Here is a 17,194-nt window from a genome sequence, read left to right as displayed (position 1 = left end):
GGTAAATAAGAAGTGAAGGAAGCTGCTCTGCTGCAAGCACCTATATTGCAAGCAGGTAGCAGGTTCTGGAACAGTATAGGGAGAGCATAACTGCATCCCAATGAATCATTTTGGCAGTATTTCTCCTAAACACCATCTTTGCCATTGTAGAGGTGAACTTTGCTTATTGGATAGAGGGAATTGTCAGGTATGAGAGCCCTGTAGAGCTGGTGCTGAACAATGTGGGAAACTCCATCTACCTTAATATCTGCTCCTGCACCTTTATGATTATGCTCAACAGACATGTACATGTCTTTGCTAAAGTAGATGCATACCTATCACAGATGGTAAAATGGAAAATGAGACATCAGCAAAATCTTGAAATGTAATTAAAACAGTGATCTTTATTATTTTGTATTAAATTACCGAATCATTTTTGCTATGGCCCTGCAGCTGGAGGAAGTCTTTTTTGTTCATTGGTTTAACCTGATAAGCCTGAAGGGCATGTCATTAGCTTCAAGTAAACCTAAGTTCAAGGAGGGGAAATGGCCTGATTCATATTTAAAAACAGACAGGAAAATCTCATTAGAAAAATTGTCAGATGATAAATTAATCAGACTGGCAAAAATTTGATTGCCAGAAGCCTGGTTAAAACGCAAATTTTGTCTGACCAAGAATCCATCAGGTTTTCTTCTTGCTAGAAAGAGGCAGCAGGGAAGATGAGTGTGTGTTCCTTTGACATACAGCACAGTAACATTAAGCAGCTGCTCAGAGGAGTCAGTCAACAGAAAAAAGCATAGAAAGTACGAATGAGACTGAGACTCCCTGAGCCCGGGGAATAGAGTAGTGCTCAGTCGTCTCAGCAAAAGGACTGAAGGAGGAGAGCTTGAGCAGAGATGTGCTGGTGGTTAGGGAGTAAGAACTGCTGACCCTTCGCCTGAGTGTGAGTGTATCTTACCTGGAAAGTAAAAATTGGGACTGGGCTTTTTAATTCCAACCAGATGATTAAAAGCCATCTATTTCTGACAGAGCGAGCAGCAGTGCAGCCCTCCACTCAAGGTGGAGCTAGCAGGGCAGCATCCTGTAAAGCAGGCAGCTGCCTGCTTACTTGCTCAGGAATTAATATCGGAGAGAATAATTTTGTTCCAAACTCTGTCAGTGTGTCATCTTTTTTTTTAATCTTGAAAGTTGCTGCAATCCAAATAAGTGATACATACTGTTATAAATAACCTATTTATAAATATAATTGTTATAAATAACCTATTTATAACAGTAGGATACCAACATGAGCTTAAATTCTGCTGAAATTCTTTTATGTTATGGTGTCTCAATGTAGCTAGAGAAATATGAACTGCCCCACAACTCACTTTTAATTACCTTGAGAAAAACGATACCACATTTTGAAAATAAAGACACCTCTGGATTCCTGTCAGGCAGCCAAATTTCAGCCTACCCTTGACTTGGGCAAATATTATCCAGCGTGAAATTATTAGATGTATACAACATTGAAAGAAAGGTCTTCTGCTTTAGTACCGATGCAGTATAGCTTTTAAGCACACACTTTGCTCATGTGTTCAGCCACTAAATAAGTTTAAGTGTTAAGAATAATGTCAGTAATGAAACAAGTGGAGATAAGTTGCTTCTGGTTTAGTTAAAACCTGCCAGAATAGAAAAATTAGAATTTATGTTAGATTTCAAATCAAATGAAAAAGTATTTATAGATCTAGAAGGGTTTTCTTTTGTTTTGTTTTGTTTTTCCACAGCAGAACTAGCCTGTTGAGGAAACAGAATAATTTCAATCTCTAGCTATTTCAAAATATGATTAAGATAATATGATTTAGAACATATCCATATTCAGATTAGCAGTGGATGTGTCCCATGAAGATACTGGTTAGACCCAGCCTTGGTTAGCTTAGGAAGCCTGCAGAGGGTGGCACAGGTGGGCTAAGTGTGAGCAGTTCTGGGGGTATTCAAATGAAAGAGTCCTCCTTTAGAAAGAGCAGATCTAGCCTGAGCTAGATCAGGCACTAGCAGTCCAGCTTACCCAGGAGAATTTTGTGAGCCTATGATACTGCATAGTAAATGTCATAGACTCCGTCTGAATCAGGCTGAAAAAGCAGATGCAGAAGGTGAAATGCATACACAGAGGACTAAGCTATTGGCTTATTTTGAATATAACAAGCAGATTTCCTACTATACAAGAAATATCAATAACATATTTTATTGTTTTAATTCCAGGGTGGTGATCCTAAGGAGTCAATTTGTGTGTATCTCAGCAGTTTGGTGTTGGATTTGGTCTGACGTGATTTTGTGAGCGTTAAACTGCATTATTACAATAGAGAAATATTTTACACTTGGGGAGGAAAGGAAGGGATTTTTCACACAGTGACTGCTACATTTCTGAATTTTGAGTAATCATTTTTTTAAATACAAAACAGCGTTTATTTGGGAAATTCTGAAACTCCTGACTATTGGTTTGATTGTAGCAAAGCACAATCTCAGGATGGTGGCAATATGTGACATTCATCATATTTTGCTTCTTAAAGTATCATTAAAACATTTTGACATAAGAGCTCTGGTTTTGGTAATCTCACATAATACAGGCAATAGTCTCTGTATGGTAGCTGCATGAGTTGGCAGTGAACATTTTCAGTTAAGAACTTGATCCTGTAAACACTAGCATTTGTCTACATGAGAAAGGTGATGAGAAGAGCTACAGAGGAGTAATTAATTCAGAGCTATGTCATTCTTTGTCCCAGGGTGCACAGATGAAAAAATCCCTCAGGTTAGACATAGTCAAGTGGTTTATGGGCTTTCATTTCGTGGGCAATAGATAATGCTGTGGATTTAATGGGATCACTCATGTGAATGATGTTAATTTTGTGAACAGGAAGGACCAGAGCTGTATAATTGTTTTTAAACCCCTCTTCTTGCTTGTGTTCCTGTCTAAGGTCCAGTTCAGCTCCAAATGAGGACAATAAACTACTGCAATCCCCAGAGTCCTGGTAGGGCATGACTTTGCACATGTTCCTGCAATCCCAGATCTGTATCTCGGCTGACATATGAGATGGACCATTCATTAGAAAAATGATTGGTACCAAACCTATCATTTCTTCTATTTCTTTTTCACCTAGCATAGCTCCCATCAATATGTAACTACGGGTAAGGAAACCGCACTAAGCATTATTAGAAGATTAGTAAGGAAGTAAGGAATAATAAGCATTATTATTTCTCTTACAATCAACCCCAAGGTCTTCTCCTATACCAGGACATATGAGAAAACAACCTACAGCCACTTAATTTAAAACCCATGCAGTTCTTGTGCTTTAAGTTTCCATATGGTCCAGGAATACTTGTGGAGCAACATCCTGTGACAAGAGAAAGTGAAATATCAGCCCAATGGAAAGAATCACATTAACATTTACAGGAGCTTTGACAAGCAGTTGTTCCCCTAGCTATAGCTGCTTGTATGTTATTGCTTATATGTTTTACTGCAGGGGAAAAAACCAACCAAAAAACAACAAAAAAAAAAATTTGTAATAACCAGTTTCTGTTAAAAGAAGAGTTTCAGTGGCTTTTTTGAGAGTCTATTGAACGATCAATTCAAAGATAGAGTGTCCTTCTTCTTCTTTTACAGTCAGATACTATTGGATATTTTGTTTACTACTGTAGCATTAAATCCCCAATCAACTGATTTAAAGAGCATTTAATATTCCGCTCACTGAGGATTATATCTGCAAAGCAATCCTACTTAAATGAATTGAACCTTTTAAAATAAGGTTCAAAAAAACTTCTGAACTGATACTTTATAAGAGCATTTCTATATTGTTGTAATATTTGAAAGCTTACCTTGCATCAGTTTTATAATCACATAAATAATCCTGGAAGTATTAGAATCAATCATTACAGTTCTGGTCTGTTAGCTGAGACACATTGAGCATCTTGATCCATTTCCAAGGTAATGATACCAGAATCTAATACTACTCCTACCCAAGCAGAAGCATCCATAAATCCTGGTTGCATATATCCGCAATAAAGTAATTTTTTTTCAAAATAAGGTTTTTAAAAAATAGATAGTGCTTAGGGGCATTGAATGACACCGCTAATACACAAGTGGACCTCTGAATTTCAGTAGGGCTTTTAGCAGAAACAAAGACATCAGAATTGAGTCGATGGGTACATCTGTGTTAACAGCTGATGACTGAAAGAGGCGAGCACAAGGGTTTGATTTACTGTGATCTGTTATGGTTCCAGCACCACACGTCCACATTTTGTCTTCACCAGCAGTGGAATTTGTGCCAGTTTCTGGCCACAGGCACCTGCTGCTCATGTGCAGAGAGCTGGCTGCTGTTGTAACCTGTGTCCATGTTACAAGTGTTACGGATATGTTTTTTTCTAGTAGTGTTATGGATGATTGCAAGACCCTAGTTATAGATCAGAGTAAAATTTGTACCCAAAAGAGCTCCTCCTACACCATAAATCACTCACATAGACTGTCCCTGAGTGTTTGTAGCTGGAAGCTGTGCAAAGTGATGTACGTGTCCTTTGGGTGATGGTAACAGCCTAGGCTGAGGAGAACCATGTCATATTTCATCCAGAGAGATGAAGATGCACCTGTGTTCAAGCAAGGACTGTAATTTATTCCAGTCTAGTGTAGTGCAATGAGGTGGTCTTGGCTGTGTAGCAGCTATATGGTTTGACTTGGAAAAATTCATACATCTTTTAGAGATTGAGAGGATCTTGCATTGTGCCTAGAACAATTGCAAGTGCTTCGTGTGTACGTAGAGGTGATGCAAATCATTCATTGCTCAGATTAAATTCAATGAACTACTCAGCATGAATAAAATGGCAAAACCTGTTTGTGTATAAATAGAAGATGTGGAGAGGAGAAAATGAAATTTATTTGCACTGGAGAAGCAACTTTTTTCAAAAGTGTTGGTTAGTTAGCACCATATTGCATTATCTCAGTGAATAAATGTATACACTGTACCATGACACATCATAAAGATAGGCTGAAGTTACTGTGCATCTGGACTATTTCTGTGCAGCTATGTTATTTATAACACACATGTATTAGTAACTGGAAAGGTTATTGGAATACATTTTAAAAGAGGTTTAACCGAAAAGAAGAAACCTATTCTAGTTTCCTTGACAAAAAGAAGTCTTCACTGAAGGAGTGTGATGTAGCACTCACAAGTGAAAGCAAACAGAAAGCTCTGTAACATGGACAGACACTTTGACTTTTTAGTGCTGTTTCAGCGAAGTTTCAACTCGCCGTTGACCTGAAGACCTGATCCTCTATGCTCTCAAAGCTCTCAGTGATTTGTGTGGAGCACAAGAATGACGAGAAATGAGTGGAGGAATTGTTAACCTTTCCTACCCTTTTCTACACATAATCTTAATTCCTCACAGAATAAAAATATGCTTTATTAGACTTTAGATTAAGAACCTATTTTTAATGTAGCTTTCTCAGGCCTTGCTCCAGAGATGAAGTTATTATGAGATGTTAGTCGCATCCACTTCACTCCACAGGAGTGCAGACCTTGTACTCAGCTTTATTATAGCTACTGCTGCTGTGTGCTTGGTGGCTAGGTCACGTTAATTTGTGCACAGGCTGGGCAAGCTAATAGCAGCGTTTCTGTGTGACAGGGTACAGTTAGATTGATCAAGACTTGCTGAGGTACACTCACTGTCAGAAAGGATGTTTTCTCGGGTAGCCGAATAAATTATTTCTCATTTATTTTACATCTGTGCCAGGTTAATGATGAATAAATGGATTTTGTACCTGGCTGGGAATGTTTATGACACTTTTGCAAGACCAAGCCAAGTGCGGTTTTGATTCAGGATTCTTGACCAAAGGTTAGGAAGGGCCTTTCAGTTCCCTCTACTTCACATGAGGAGTAATCATTTTAGGGTTTGTGGGCCTCCAGTGCTGTCACATGCTGTGGAGTCAATATTGAGATTAAATAGTTTTCTAAAGATAGAAACACTGACAGTGTGCTAATAGTTCCACTGTACCGTTGCAGAGGCTGACAGTGTCCATGCACATGACTGCTTCACAGCATCATTAGATTAAAGCCTGCTTGGCTGCTTTTATTCCTTTTTTGCCTCTGAATCGTCAGTGTTGCATCTTCCTTTAGGATCCAGTGCTGCCTCGAGTTGGTATTTCTCTTCCCCCTGTGGGGCGTTATGTAGTCCTGTTTAGTGTCTGGTAGGGAGTTTGTATGGCTATGAATCAAACGCTGCTATGCTTGCAGCATAGTAAAACATACTTAAAATGGCTTGGTTTACATCTCAAGGAAGGCAGCATGGTGGGATATTCACATTGCCTAACTGGAGGTGCTAAATTTGGGCTGTAGCTCCACGTTGACTTAAGCTGTAATGGCTGGCTAAGCAGTCCAGTCCTCGTTCTTGCGCTCCACCTCTTCCTTTGTGCCGTCTCTGGCTCCTGTCTGATCCTATGTTGAGCTGTTTTGGCACACTGAGCTGGCAAAAACCTGACATGGCAACAAAAAGACAAAATTGGTTCATGCCAACAGAGCCAGGGGAATTTCAGAGTCAAAGCAAGGGAGGGGGTGAGACCATGCAGGTGGGACTGTAGGGGATACAGCGGGGACCGTTTGTTATCTGATGGCTGTTGGACAGGCCCAGTGGTCCCCTGAAACCTCAGCCAAGTCAGGAAGGTAACATCTCTGGGGCCCTCCCCACTCAGAAGGCAGAGATGAGCTCCTGCAGGAGCTCATCCTGGTGGGCAGGCACCCTCTCTCCCCGCGGTGGCCAAAGGCACCTAAGGACTCTAGGTACCTACACTGGTTGATTGTTGCTCCCCCTTCCCTTTCCCGTTACAGTCATTGTAACAAGCTGTCCACCATCTGCAGGTTCTGAAATGACAACCATAAAAACCCCTTTGACTGTAAATACTATTTCTCCATTCACTGATAGTAAACTTGCATGAACTGGCTCATTATTCAGCACGCCTATGCTTTCAGTCTCTGCTAATCCCAGCATCTCAAACAACATCTGCAGAGAACAGAGCTGTGCAAGGTCTGGCAGTTTTGAGACCAGTTAATCTCATGTTGATGCTCTTTCCTTTGTACAGTAGTGAGATGTCTGACCATATTGCCATGCTTGAGTCAAGATGAAATTCTCTGTCCTGTGTGATTCAGGAAAAGAAACTAAATGATCTAGGTGACCTGGCACCTTCTGTGGGCTCCCCAAACTACTAGAAAAAAATAATCCTGTTGTTAGGTATTATTTGATTTTATCCATTCCGGGTATCTGGATCGGTTAATTGGTCTGGGTTAATTGATCACTTAGACCTTGACCCTGCACAGACTTCATGGTGGAGCTACAGCCTGACACAGCAATCTAGGTTTAGAAAACATTTGACCTGAAGATCTTTCTCTGTCCTGTCATTCGCTCTCACGTGACGAATCTGTGGAGTGAGATCCTGAACCGTGCCATAGCTCCTCCAGGGACTCTCAGGTCTACAAAGCACATATCCACTTGTGTACCGGAATCTGTGTGAGATCAAGCCCAAGGAATATTCTGTGGAGTGCTTATTCTGAAACATCTTTATTTCAAACAGCTGATAGCCACTTGTTGCACACTCTGAAGCAGTAGACTTCTTACACATGAGCTTGTTAGCTAAATATATCTTCGTCTGAAATATTCACAGCCAGGTAATCCTTCATCTTGCGGTACTTCAGCAGCTGATCTCTTTCATCTCTGGGTCTGCTAGCCAAGAATGGTAACAAAGGGATGTGTATTTACCATATAAAGCCTGGCTCTCTTGATTTTGAGTTCTGTCATTAGGCAGGAACATCATCCTTCTCTGAATTTCTGGACAGCCAACTTTCAAAGGCTGCTGATCTCTCAGGGTACTCTGGAGAAATCATTTGGGGCTTTCAGCTACTGGGCACAACGAGTGGACAGATTTATATTTATTAAGCTTTGTTCCAGATTTTCATAATGTATTTATTAATTGGCTCTGAATTATCATAATGGTCAAGTAGAGCATGAAACAATCTGCAGCATGCCACTAAACAAAGGAACTATTGCTGTTATTTAGTGGTCTCCTTTCATAAAGTCACATTTCAGAATACCTTCCTATTCCAGGAACGCCATCTCACCAGGGGAATGACCCCAGGCTACTGGGTTGCCATGCACTGGTCCAGCTGGGGTAGCAGCCTGTCAGTATGCTCTCGGTGTCGAGCAAATTCAAGCAATATGACAGGAGCTTAACCCGATGGGAGTACATCAGCTTGGGTTTGCCAAATGCCAAGGAGCTCCACACGGTAACTAAACTTATTACTGTGATGTGTGGTAATTTGCTGAGCTCACACCCCTCTGTGTGTGAGCAATAACTGCCCGTCAGTGGCAGGTGTTGGCAAATACTGGTTTAGGGATGAAAACAGCCTGGCTGTGCTTCTTTATTGCAAGTATCAGAACTGCTGGAATTTTCTTTTAGCCCCTGAGGTTAAATATGAGGAGTGACATCCTTGCATTGCCATCAAATAACAGTCAAAGCTGTCTTTTGCTAAATCCTGATGTAGCTTCAGCAAGTCTTTCCGCCACATCGGTATTTGTTGCTGCACCTGGTACTGTTGTGTCTTGTCTTTTTTTCATGCCGCTTTTCTCCAGTGAGGGAGAAAACTCAGACAATTGCGTGATGGAAGTACATAATGATCCCACCATGAATATCATGGCAAGAGGCCATCAGAATGGATCACGCTAATGGTTGTGACAGGATAGTCTACTCTACGACAAGATTGCTGGTTTTAAATTCCTCGCTATTCACTTTAGACCCTGACAAGAGGAGATTCTTCACAGCAAGTCTGTAGTTCAACAGCCTGCTAGGCTTCTCAGCTCTTGGCTCAGCTGTCAGGTGACTCCCTAAAAACACCGCCTTCTTGGTGTATTTATTGTTAGTGCTTATGGTACAAACCCATTCTTAAATTCTTGTGAAATTGAAGTATAATAGCTGAAATCTCTGCATGTTTTATACGCACATTTTATATAGTAGCTTCATATGCATTCTTTATGTTAATATTCTTAATATTCTTTTCTTTGAGTATCTAATTAAAATTATTCAAAATATTAATTATATTTTATGCTACCAGAGTAAACTGCAGGAGAAGTTACATAATGTCACCTAAAAAAACAGTGGTACAACCCAAAATCGTTTTCAAGGGTATCATCTGACTGATTTCTAGAAGGTTATTTTCATTAGTCATTTGGACACTTGCTTCTGAGATTTACCTTTCTAAGGTGGGTCTAAGAGGCTACCTCTGCTTCTGATTTAGTTCAAGAACTACAAGTGAGAAGATAGGTGAATGGAGAGGTTCTACACGGGGCTGCTCCTAAGGGATGGCAAATACATGATTTTTCTTTTCAGAGACTGTTCCATGTGTCAAAATTTAATGTCATAAAGTTTCCACAATAGCTTTTGCCCAGAGGTTTCATTATCTCTTAAGATGTGTATTGTTGGCACTCATTTTGGTTCCATTCTTTTCAATACAATTGTCCAAGCAGAGCTTATCCCCCCCTGGAGCTGGTATAATTGTGCTCCTCCACGTGCACCAAGCTCTGCGCGAAGCTGCTAGTGTAGGGTCTGCTACTGCTGTTTCCAAAAAGGTTCTTTCAGATTCTCTCAACACTGAACTTATTTATGTTTTCAGATGTGAACTTGGTATTGTCTGAGTAGAATGTGTGCAGTGTAGCATAGAAGTGTCTCTGCGCAGGATTTAGGAGGAGGAGGAGGCACGGAAAGCCCCTCAACTATGTGTGTGCGCTTTTATTACAGAAAAGCAAGATGAAGTTGTATTGTTGGGTCATCTGTTATGGCTGATTTAATTTGTACTTTGTTTTCATGTTTTAAGTGCCTAATGATTTTTTGTCAAGGAGGCAATGGTTTCACTGTTACAATGCATACTTAGAATTCTGCACTTGTTACCTGTTCTGTAATAGAATATTTTTGCAGTTTCTGTTTGGAAATAAAGACTTACTAGGCATAATTGTGATTTTTTTTTTCCCTTTTTGAATTCCTGAGGCTTAACAACCAGAAATATGTCTTCTGAGGCACTGCAATGTGGAAAATGCATTAGTCTGATTCCTCTACAGCAGTGTTAGCAACTGTCAGTAGAAATATGGGCAGTTCCTTAAAACTGTACAAGGGAAAAAGCAAGCTGTGTTTAAAAACAGGTATGGGGGTTTGGGGCACTGGTACATGTATAAATATGTATTCCTTAAATACTACCTTCATGTCATTTCAATCTTTTCCATTCCTGTATGGCAACACAGTTAACCACCTTCTTTTGTTACTTCTAATGACTTGAAATATTTTTTTAATTATTTATTGAAGAAAAATCAAACAAGGAAAGGAACCAAACAAGAAACAAAAATTGTTATACCTTTTCACTAAAAATAGCTATTAAACTTGAAAACTATCTCTAAAAATAACTGAACACTTTGAAAACAGTGATTAACTGAAAATGTTGAAACCACTGATGCAAAAGGTTTTTGTACAAAATAGTGACCATGAATACATGTCTAGTAGATGTGCATCTAGTATCACTTTAGACATGTTTCAGTGGCTTGTTTATGTGGGTTTTTTCCTTAATAAGGTTTTGGTTGTAGGACACATACACAGATACTCGTAGTGAACGAATTTCAAACAGATGAAGTTCAGAGAAAGCATTTTCCCTCAACGCATTTACTTTTTACTTTTGGACAGAAGAAGGCCATATAACTTCTGCGCTGCTTACTGTGATTTCTCCAAATAGAAGCTGACTGTCTCATCAAATCAGGTCAAATATGTACATGCAGCTGTTTTGTGATGTGGACTATTATCCGTTAGGGCCCTCTAGGGACTGAACTTTAATTGCCAAATTTTATAGCAGCCAGAACAGAGGATTAGAACTGAAAGTTGTTATTTGGCCTCACAGACCACCAAGTGGCTTCTGCCCAAAGATGAAGATCTGGGTCTTTGTGGCCTCTCTCCTTCCCACAGCGTGTCAGTCTTTCATAGATCACCAAACCCAAAGGGTTTCTTTTGTTTGCTGTGCTAACAGCTGGAATTGTATGTATGAGTGATGCAGATGCAAATGTGTCCTCATAATCTGAGCGATTTCTAAAGCAGAAATGTGGTTTCTACTGTGGAAAGAAAGTGTCTTAGAATGAGCTAAGCCATCTCAAATATTTAGCTGATGAACAGCTAAACGTTGAAAGAGCAGCACTGCCTGGTGATTAGGACTGCTTGGTCCAGGTACAGAGTAAGTGAGTGCTGACCCAGATAAAGCGTTGCCTCTTCCTCATCCCCTGCTTAGAAGGGGAGCAGTCTGGAAAAAGCTGGTTGGGCAAGAGGAGAGTGGGAGGGAAGCAGTTACGCACTGAGGTTATGCCTGTCAAACAGTTGTAGTGCCTCTGGATCACACCAAGCACAAACCATCCTCCTAGAATCATTAAGGTTGGAAGAGACCTCCAAGATCATCGAGTCCAAAGGGGCAGAGCATCTCCCATGAAGATGGTACTCCTGCTACGGGAAACACATGGTCCTTGGTACTAGAAGGGCTTAAGAAGAAATTTTCCCAGGAGCAACAAGATTGTCCAAGACCAGGTTAGGTTCTCCTCCTGCCTCAAAATACTGTTAGGCAAAACTGCCACGTGAAGATGTTGCAATATAAGGGGACTGGGTTAGTCCAGGAGAAGAGAATCCACAAGCTGAAAGCCATGGCAGCGGGCTAGGGGAGCTGGGCTCATGGCTGCATCACAGCCAGAAGCTGGAAAAATGCACATATGGCCTGAGGAAGACCATCAGCATTTTAAAAAGAGAGGGGGGATTGCCTCCTCCTTGAGGATCCCAGTATGCCCGTGTTCTGGTATCTGAATGTGCCTGGGTTTTGAGATAACATGTAAGTTTTAGCTTGTCTCTTCCATCCTGTATCAAGAGCCTGTGTCATCCTCACCCTGCGGCCAGAGCCAATTAATAGTGAATTAGGAGTGTTAAGGTCTCATGGCCTGTGCAGACTGATAGATGGAACCATCTGGTTTATGGAGATACCATAATGAAAGGATTAGCTCTTAAGTATATAAATGCAGATGAAACTCTTTTATCACGTAAGTGAAAAAAGAGAGAGCCCAGTGAGGACTGAATTTAAGCTGCTCTCTGTTTTCTGCAGCACAGGGAAGGAAAGCTGAATTAGTCCAGAAGCTCATGTCCCACCACTGTCTTTGGAGGAAGAAATGCTGGATGTGCTGGGAAAGAGATATAAGTACTAGAAATGGAATAACTTTCATCTTCTAAATTACTTTATTAGGTATTTTGAGAAACTTTTAGGGCAAAAGTAATCTGACTGAATTCTAAGCGCAATGCTGCTGTGTAACTCCAAACCTGCAGGGGCTTACTTCTTTTTGTTTAGCTTTAAATCTCCTTTATAAGGAAGAAAATTACTCTTGTATTACATGTGGATTTTTAACAGAGTAAAAACACTTAGTAAAGGTCCCTCAATTCGAACTGCCCCTCTGAAACCGATACTTCGCCTTGAACAATATGCATTGTGCAAAACCTGCTGTGAGCCCAGGCAGGACCCCAGGAGAAGGCTGCAGCCCCGTGCTTTCTCTGCCCTCCAACAGAGCACGGGCACAGCTCCTGCCCATGGGCTGCTACCGATCCCCACCCAGACCTGCCAGCAGCTAGTAGGACTTCCTGTCCTACCCTTTTCCTGTCTCCATTGAATGTTTTTAACAGTGCCTTAATCATAGAGCTCTGAACTCTGTTGGCCCTATTCGCTCTGCTATAATATGGATAATAATTTCTAGGATGAAATATCTTTTTCTCATTATATTTAACATCTTTCCGAGGAGTCTAAAATAGAAATTCTAAGAACATTAACTTAGAGCACTTTTCAAGTTCATTTTACTTGCAGTCCATTAAAGTGAAGTGACAAGTGAGGTGTGACGTGAACTAATTATACTGATTGTGTTGTATGTGCTCCGCAGGAGCTGAATGATTTGCTGAGGATATTAATTTCAAAAGCCAGACAGCAAGAGATCAGCTGAGATGGAAGATCACTGCAAAGTGACCTCAGACCAGGGGAAAAGAAAAAGAGGAGGGGGGAATGTGGCCCAGCGCAGGAGTTCAGTGCTGTACGTGTAGTCTAGCAGTGAACTGAAATAGATGTATTTCGGCACCATGTCTCCATGGTGGTCTCCGTGTGACTGAATGCAGGTGTGGAAATCAAAACTCATGAGTGTAGGTTCCCTTTACGTTCTATGGAGAGAAGCGGAGCGTAATTCATCTGGCTTATTTTGAGTATCTGTGTTAGAATGTAATAAATCGTGCCCTAGACTCCCCAGTTTATAAAGGGAGTGTAGAGTGACTAGCTTGGCCATAACGTCTCTATAGTGTGATGCTCCATCCTAAGAGCCCACAGTGTTGAAGTACAGGTACAAGCCCAGACTGAGCTACCTTATTCATATAAAGTCATGGGCTTTTCCATGGCCTGATCATTACACCTGTGCCATTAGACTTCATGACCAGGGCCATAGTAGCTAAGTAGCAGACTGTATAACATCACTTAGAGACAGCATATAATGAGATCAAGTTGATAAGGATTCTCTGAACGAAGCTGTACCTTTGTGAAAAACAAACATAGTGAACATAATTGCTTTGATCTCTAAAAGAATTTTCACGGTCACAAGAAGTTAATCAGAATGTAAAAGCTCTTCTTCTCTACGAAATGTTCACTGTTGAAATCAGTATTGGATTTGTGTACTTGAACTGTTGTGCAGCCCTGCATAGATACATGAAAAGTAGTTTAATCCTATTGTCCTTTGGCTTTAGCTTCGTTTGGCGATTTAGCAGTGCGAGTAAAACTGCTTTTGCTCAGGGATTGTCACTGCTTCACTTGGACAAATTAATTAGAAAGACATAAAGTACCTGTGAGTCTGAGGGGCTTTGGGAGCCATGGGCTAGATCTTCCTGAGTGAACCAAAAACTGGAGGTAAGTAATAGCCAGTTCTCAGTGTAACACAACATTAATGAAGAGGATGTCATGAAGTTTGGGCGGCATATTCCTTGAATCTGGATATCCACGCTGAGAGAAAGAGGTAAGCAGTAGAGAAAGCATGGTTCTGTGCTAATAGGGACCTCCACACTCAATCTGTTCCACATGGCTTCATCTGCCATTTGCCAGAAAAAAAGTGACAAACTACTTTAGTTTCACTGAAGTGATGACTTGGCCAAGAAACAATGTTTTGGCACATCCAAACCAAAACAAAAGTCTGTAATCATCATGGTCATCGCTGTTACTGACCCACAGGCTTCATGGAAAAACACAGGCAGTCCCCGAGCCAAAGGGCCTTGGCTCAAGGGCTCTGAGGACATGCCCAAGGATCCCTGGTCCCTTGTATTTTGGCCGCTAAGGCTCAGCCTGTACTGAAGAGGAGGCTGGCATATACAGCCTACCCCCAGGCTAACCGTCTGGGCTGACGTAGCCGTCTTCTGTAGTCAGTGGACTATTGGAAACAGGCCCTTTATCCCATCCACCACGGAGCTGTTATGCCTCCACTGACAACAGAGAGCCAACTTGAACAAGAGGTTTAGGTTTTTGACAGGTAAAGTAAATGAAAGGATCACCTTGGCACTGATTAAGGTTGTGTCCTTGCATGGCACCATTAACTGCATCAGTACTCCAGCCTCTGCAGCACAGGCACCATCCACAGGTCTTTTGTGATAGTGAGAAGGGATGCTACCCAACCTGTGGCCATCAGGAATCTTTTCTCTCTTTCCTTTCCACACACCTGGAAATGAGGCAAGACTTTGCAGTTCAGAGGGAAGGATGCCTTTGTAGGGATCTTTTCTTTTTAATCTCCATGTAGCGAGAGTAGTGAGCAGTCCCTTGATTTCTCTATGGCCAAGCACTTAGTCCTCTATTACTCCCTCTTCAAAATGGGGACAGCAATGCTTGGTCCTCTCCCAGTAGTGTTATGGGGGTAAATCCATTACGTCTTGAGACCCACATATGTTCTGTATGATGGAGACCACGCATGAACTGCAGGCAGACAGCTTCTCCTCTCTCTAAAAACTGCAGTCTAGCTCTTGCTACTGTTTCACATCTTGATCTATGTTTGGTTGGCCATGACATAAAGCACAACTGAACAGTTTAGATGTACAGTATTATTCTTATGAAACTTAAATTACAAAGAGAGAAAACAAAAGAGTAAGGAGAGAATTTAACATTTTTTATCAGCCTTTCTCCTGCACTTTCTTACTATTTAATTTAAACCAGAGCTGTTTCTCCTCTTCTGTAGTAATCACCCATTTCCAAGAAGTGAAAATACACTTGCAAAACTAATAAATGAGAATCTATTTGCAAAGATATTTATTTATGCTCCTGGCGCTTCAGGGTGTTTAGAGGGTAATCTCAAACTGTGAGCTCTGCACTGTGTAAATTTAGAAGCGATTTTTCTAAATGTCAAGTATTTATTACATGAAAAAAACATTTGGAGTGCGGAGCAGGTCCCCGGTGATATATGGTGCATTTGGGGAAGGGCTTCTTGGATGAACAGAAATAATAATATCTGAGAGATGAAAAGCAAATCCTCTATTTGGAATTGCTTTGTGTACATGGAAAGGAGATTGAACAAAGATAGAAGGCCAGCCCAGTATTTTGCTTTGTCTCATGCATAAAATAGTGGTTTTCCAAACCTTTTATAACCAAGCCTATACCAATCTGTCTTTTCTGGGTCCTGTGGCACTTCTACCACCTCTGTTCAGATTGCTGCTGTCTCCTGCTCACTCCCTTAACAACTCCAGCAGGCTCCATTCAGACCGCAGGCAAATAAACCCTGCAGAATTTATTCACGTAGGCTTTTACCCACAAAATACCTTACCTTAATGTCAACATATCTCAAAGTACAAAGTAGTAAAGTGCAACTCTCCAGCTGGAGGCTGGTGATATGGAATATAAGTGACTCTGGTCTATTGTGAGAAGCCTGTGATGCCTGTTGTTTTGCTTGGAAATACCAGCCAGCCTGGAAGCTGCAGCAATGCGAGAACCACCGTGAGCAAGGGAAGGACACAAAAAGTCTAGCATGTTTTAAACCAGGAAGCTTTTTCAGGCTGGTGGGTGCACGGAAGCTGAAGGACATCCCACATTCAGACCCTGCTGTTGGTTTTAGTTGTCCGTAGTCCATGGTGCTATACAAGAAGAATCCCCAACACTTGGTGGAGTATTTGATCTGTTTTTGGGGACCTTCTCAGAATTATCATGGTATCACAGTCACATACTTCCTTGATCACTTTCCTTATCATGATGTCATTAGTGAGGCTCTCCCATGCCTTCCTTTTGGCATGCTGCTTTATGCTGGCTTTTCAGTTAGTGCTTACCTTACTTCACTTTGAAGACTGACTTCATGCCTCAACCACTAATATTCTGCAAGAGCAAAATATCTAATGTAGTTGGTTCTTTGTGTTCAGTCTAGGAATTAAAGTAAGATGTTTTCTGTCAGTAGCTCTGTAAATGTTTCCTTTCTGCTCTTACGCCTCTTTTTCTCTCCAGATAAAGCCTTATGTTCTCATTGTACACTGCATTTAGTGCATATTCTGAAGCTACCTATTACTCTTGACTACTGTTCTGTCTGCAGATGTCTGTGAAGTTTTTGGAGGAGCTAAGGAGAGCCCTGCAGTTCCTGGGCAAAGTGATGCAGACCGAGTTACACACATACTGCCTCCATGCTCTGCGGAGCACAACACGCCTCACTCCCACCACTCGGGAGGGCAGCAGCACCGGGAGCTGAGATGGGCCAGGCTAGGCTCCAAACTCGCCATCTCCCTATGGTCCACCTCACTGGTCCCTCCAAAGCGACACAACCTCCTGCAGAGACCCACCTGTGAGGGGACTACAAATGGGATCTTCATATGGTGTATGCAGAGCCTATGACTATAGATCACAGCAGAGTGATCTCTGTCCAATCCTTCAGGGGCTTGTCAAGCAGCGAGGCCATCTATGGAGTCTGGCTAGGTTACACTGGCTTAGTATGATACAGTCATGTGTGGCATCAGGATACCCATCTGCATTATAGCCAGTGCTGTTCTCCTGGCGTTGGAAGTACTGACTAGTGAAGGTGTGAACAAGGGTCTTGGTCTTTACTTGCATGAAGCCAGAGTTCCCACGTGACCTTGATGAGCTGAGTGCCAGGCAGCCAAGCGACA

General features: G+C 41.5%; 1 protein-coding gene across 1 annotated transcript in view; it reads left to right on the top strand.

Moving 5' to 3' along the window:
* The window catches only part of ST8SIA6 (ST8 alpha-N-acetyl-neuraminide alpha-2,8-sialyltransferase 6), a gene marked incomplete at its 5' end in the record, with an annotated part of 42,759 nt that extends 39,274 nt beyond the window's left edge, over window positions 1-3,485 (top strand). The window contains one exon of the mRNA XM_009330548.1: window positions 2,218-3,485. The remainder of the gene's footprint in view (window positions 1-2,217) is intronic.
* Between the last annotated feature and the right edge of the window lie 13,709 nt (window positions 3,486-17,194).

The sequence above is a fragment of the Pygoscelis adeliae genome, unplaced genomic scaffold (assembly GCF_000699105.1).
Source record: "Pygoscelis adeliae isolate BGI_AS28 unplaced genomic scaffold, ASM69910v1 Scaffold27, whole genome shotgun sequence".
NCBI classification, from domain to species: Eukaryota; Metazoa; Chordata; class Aves; order Sphenisciformes; family Spheniscidae; genus Pygoscelis; species Pygoscelis adeliae.
The sequence above is the reverse complement of the archived record's forward strand: the minus strand, read 5'-3'. Positions and strand labels throughout refer to the sequence as shown.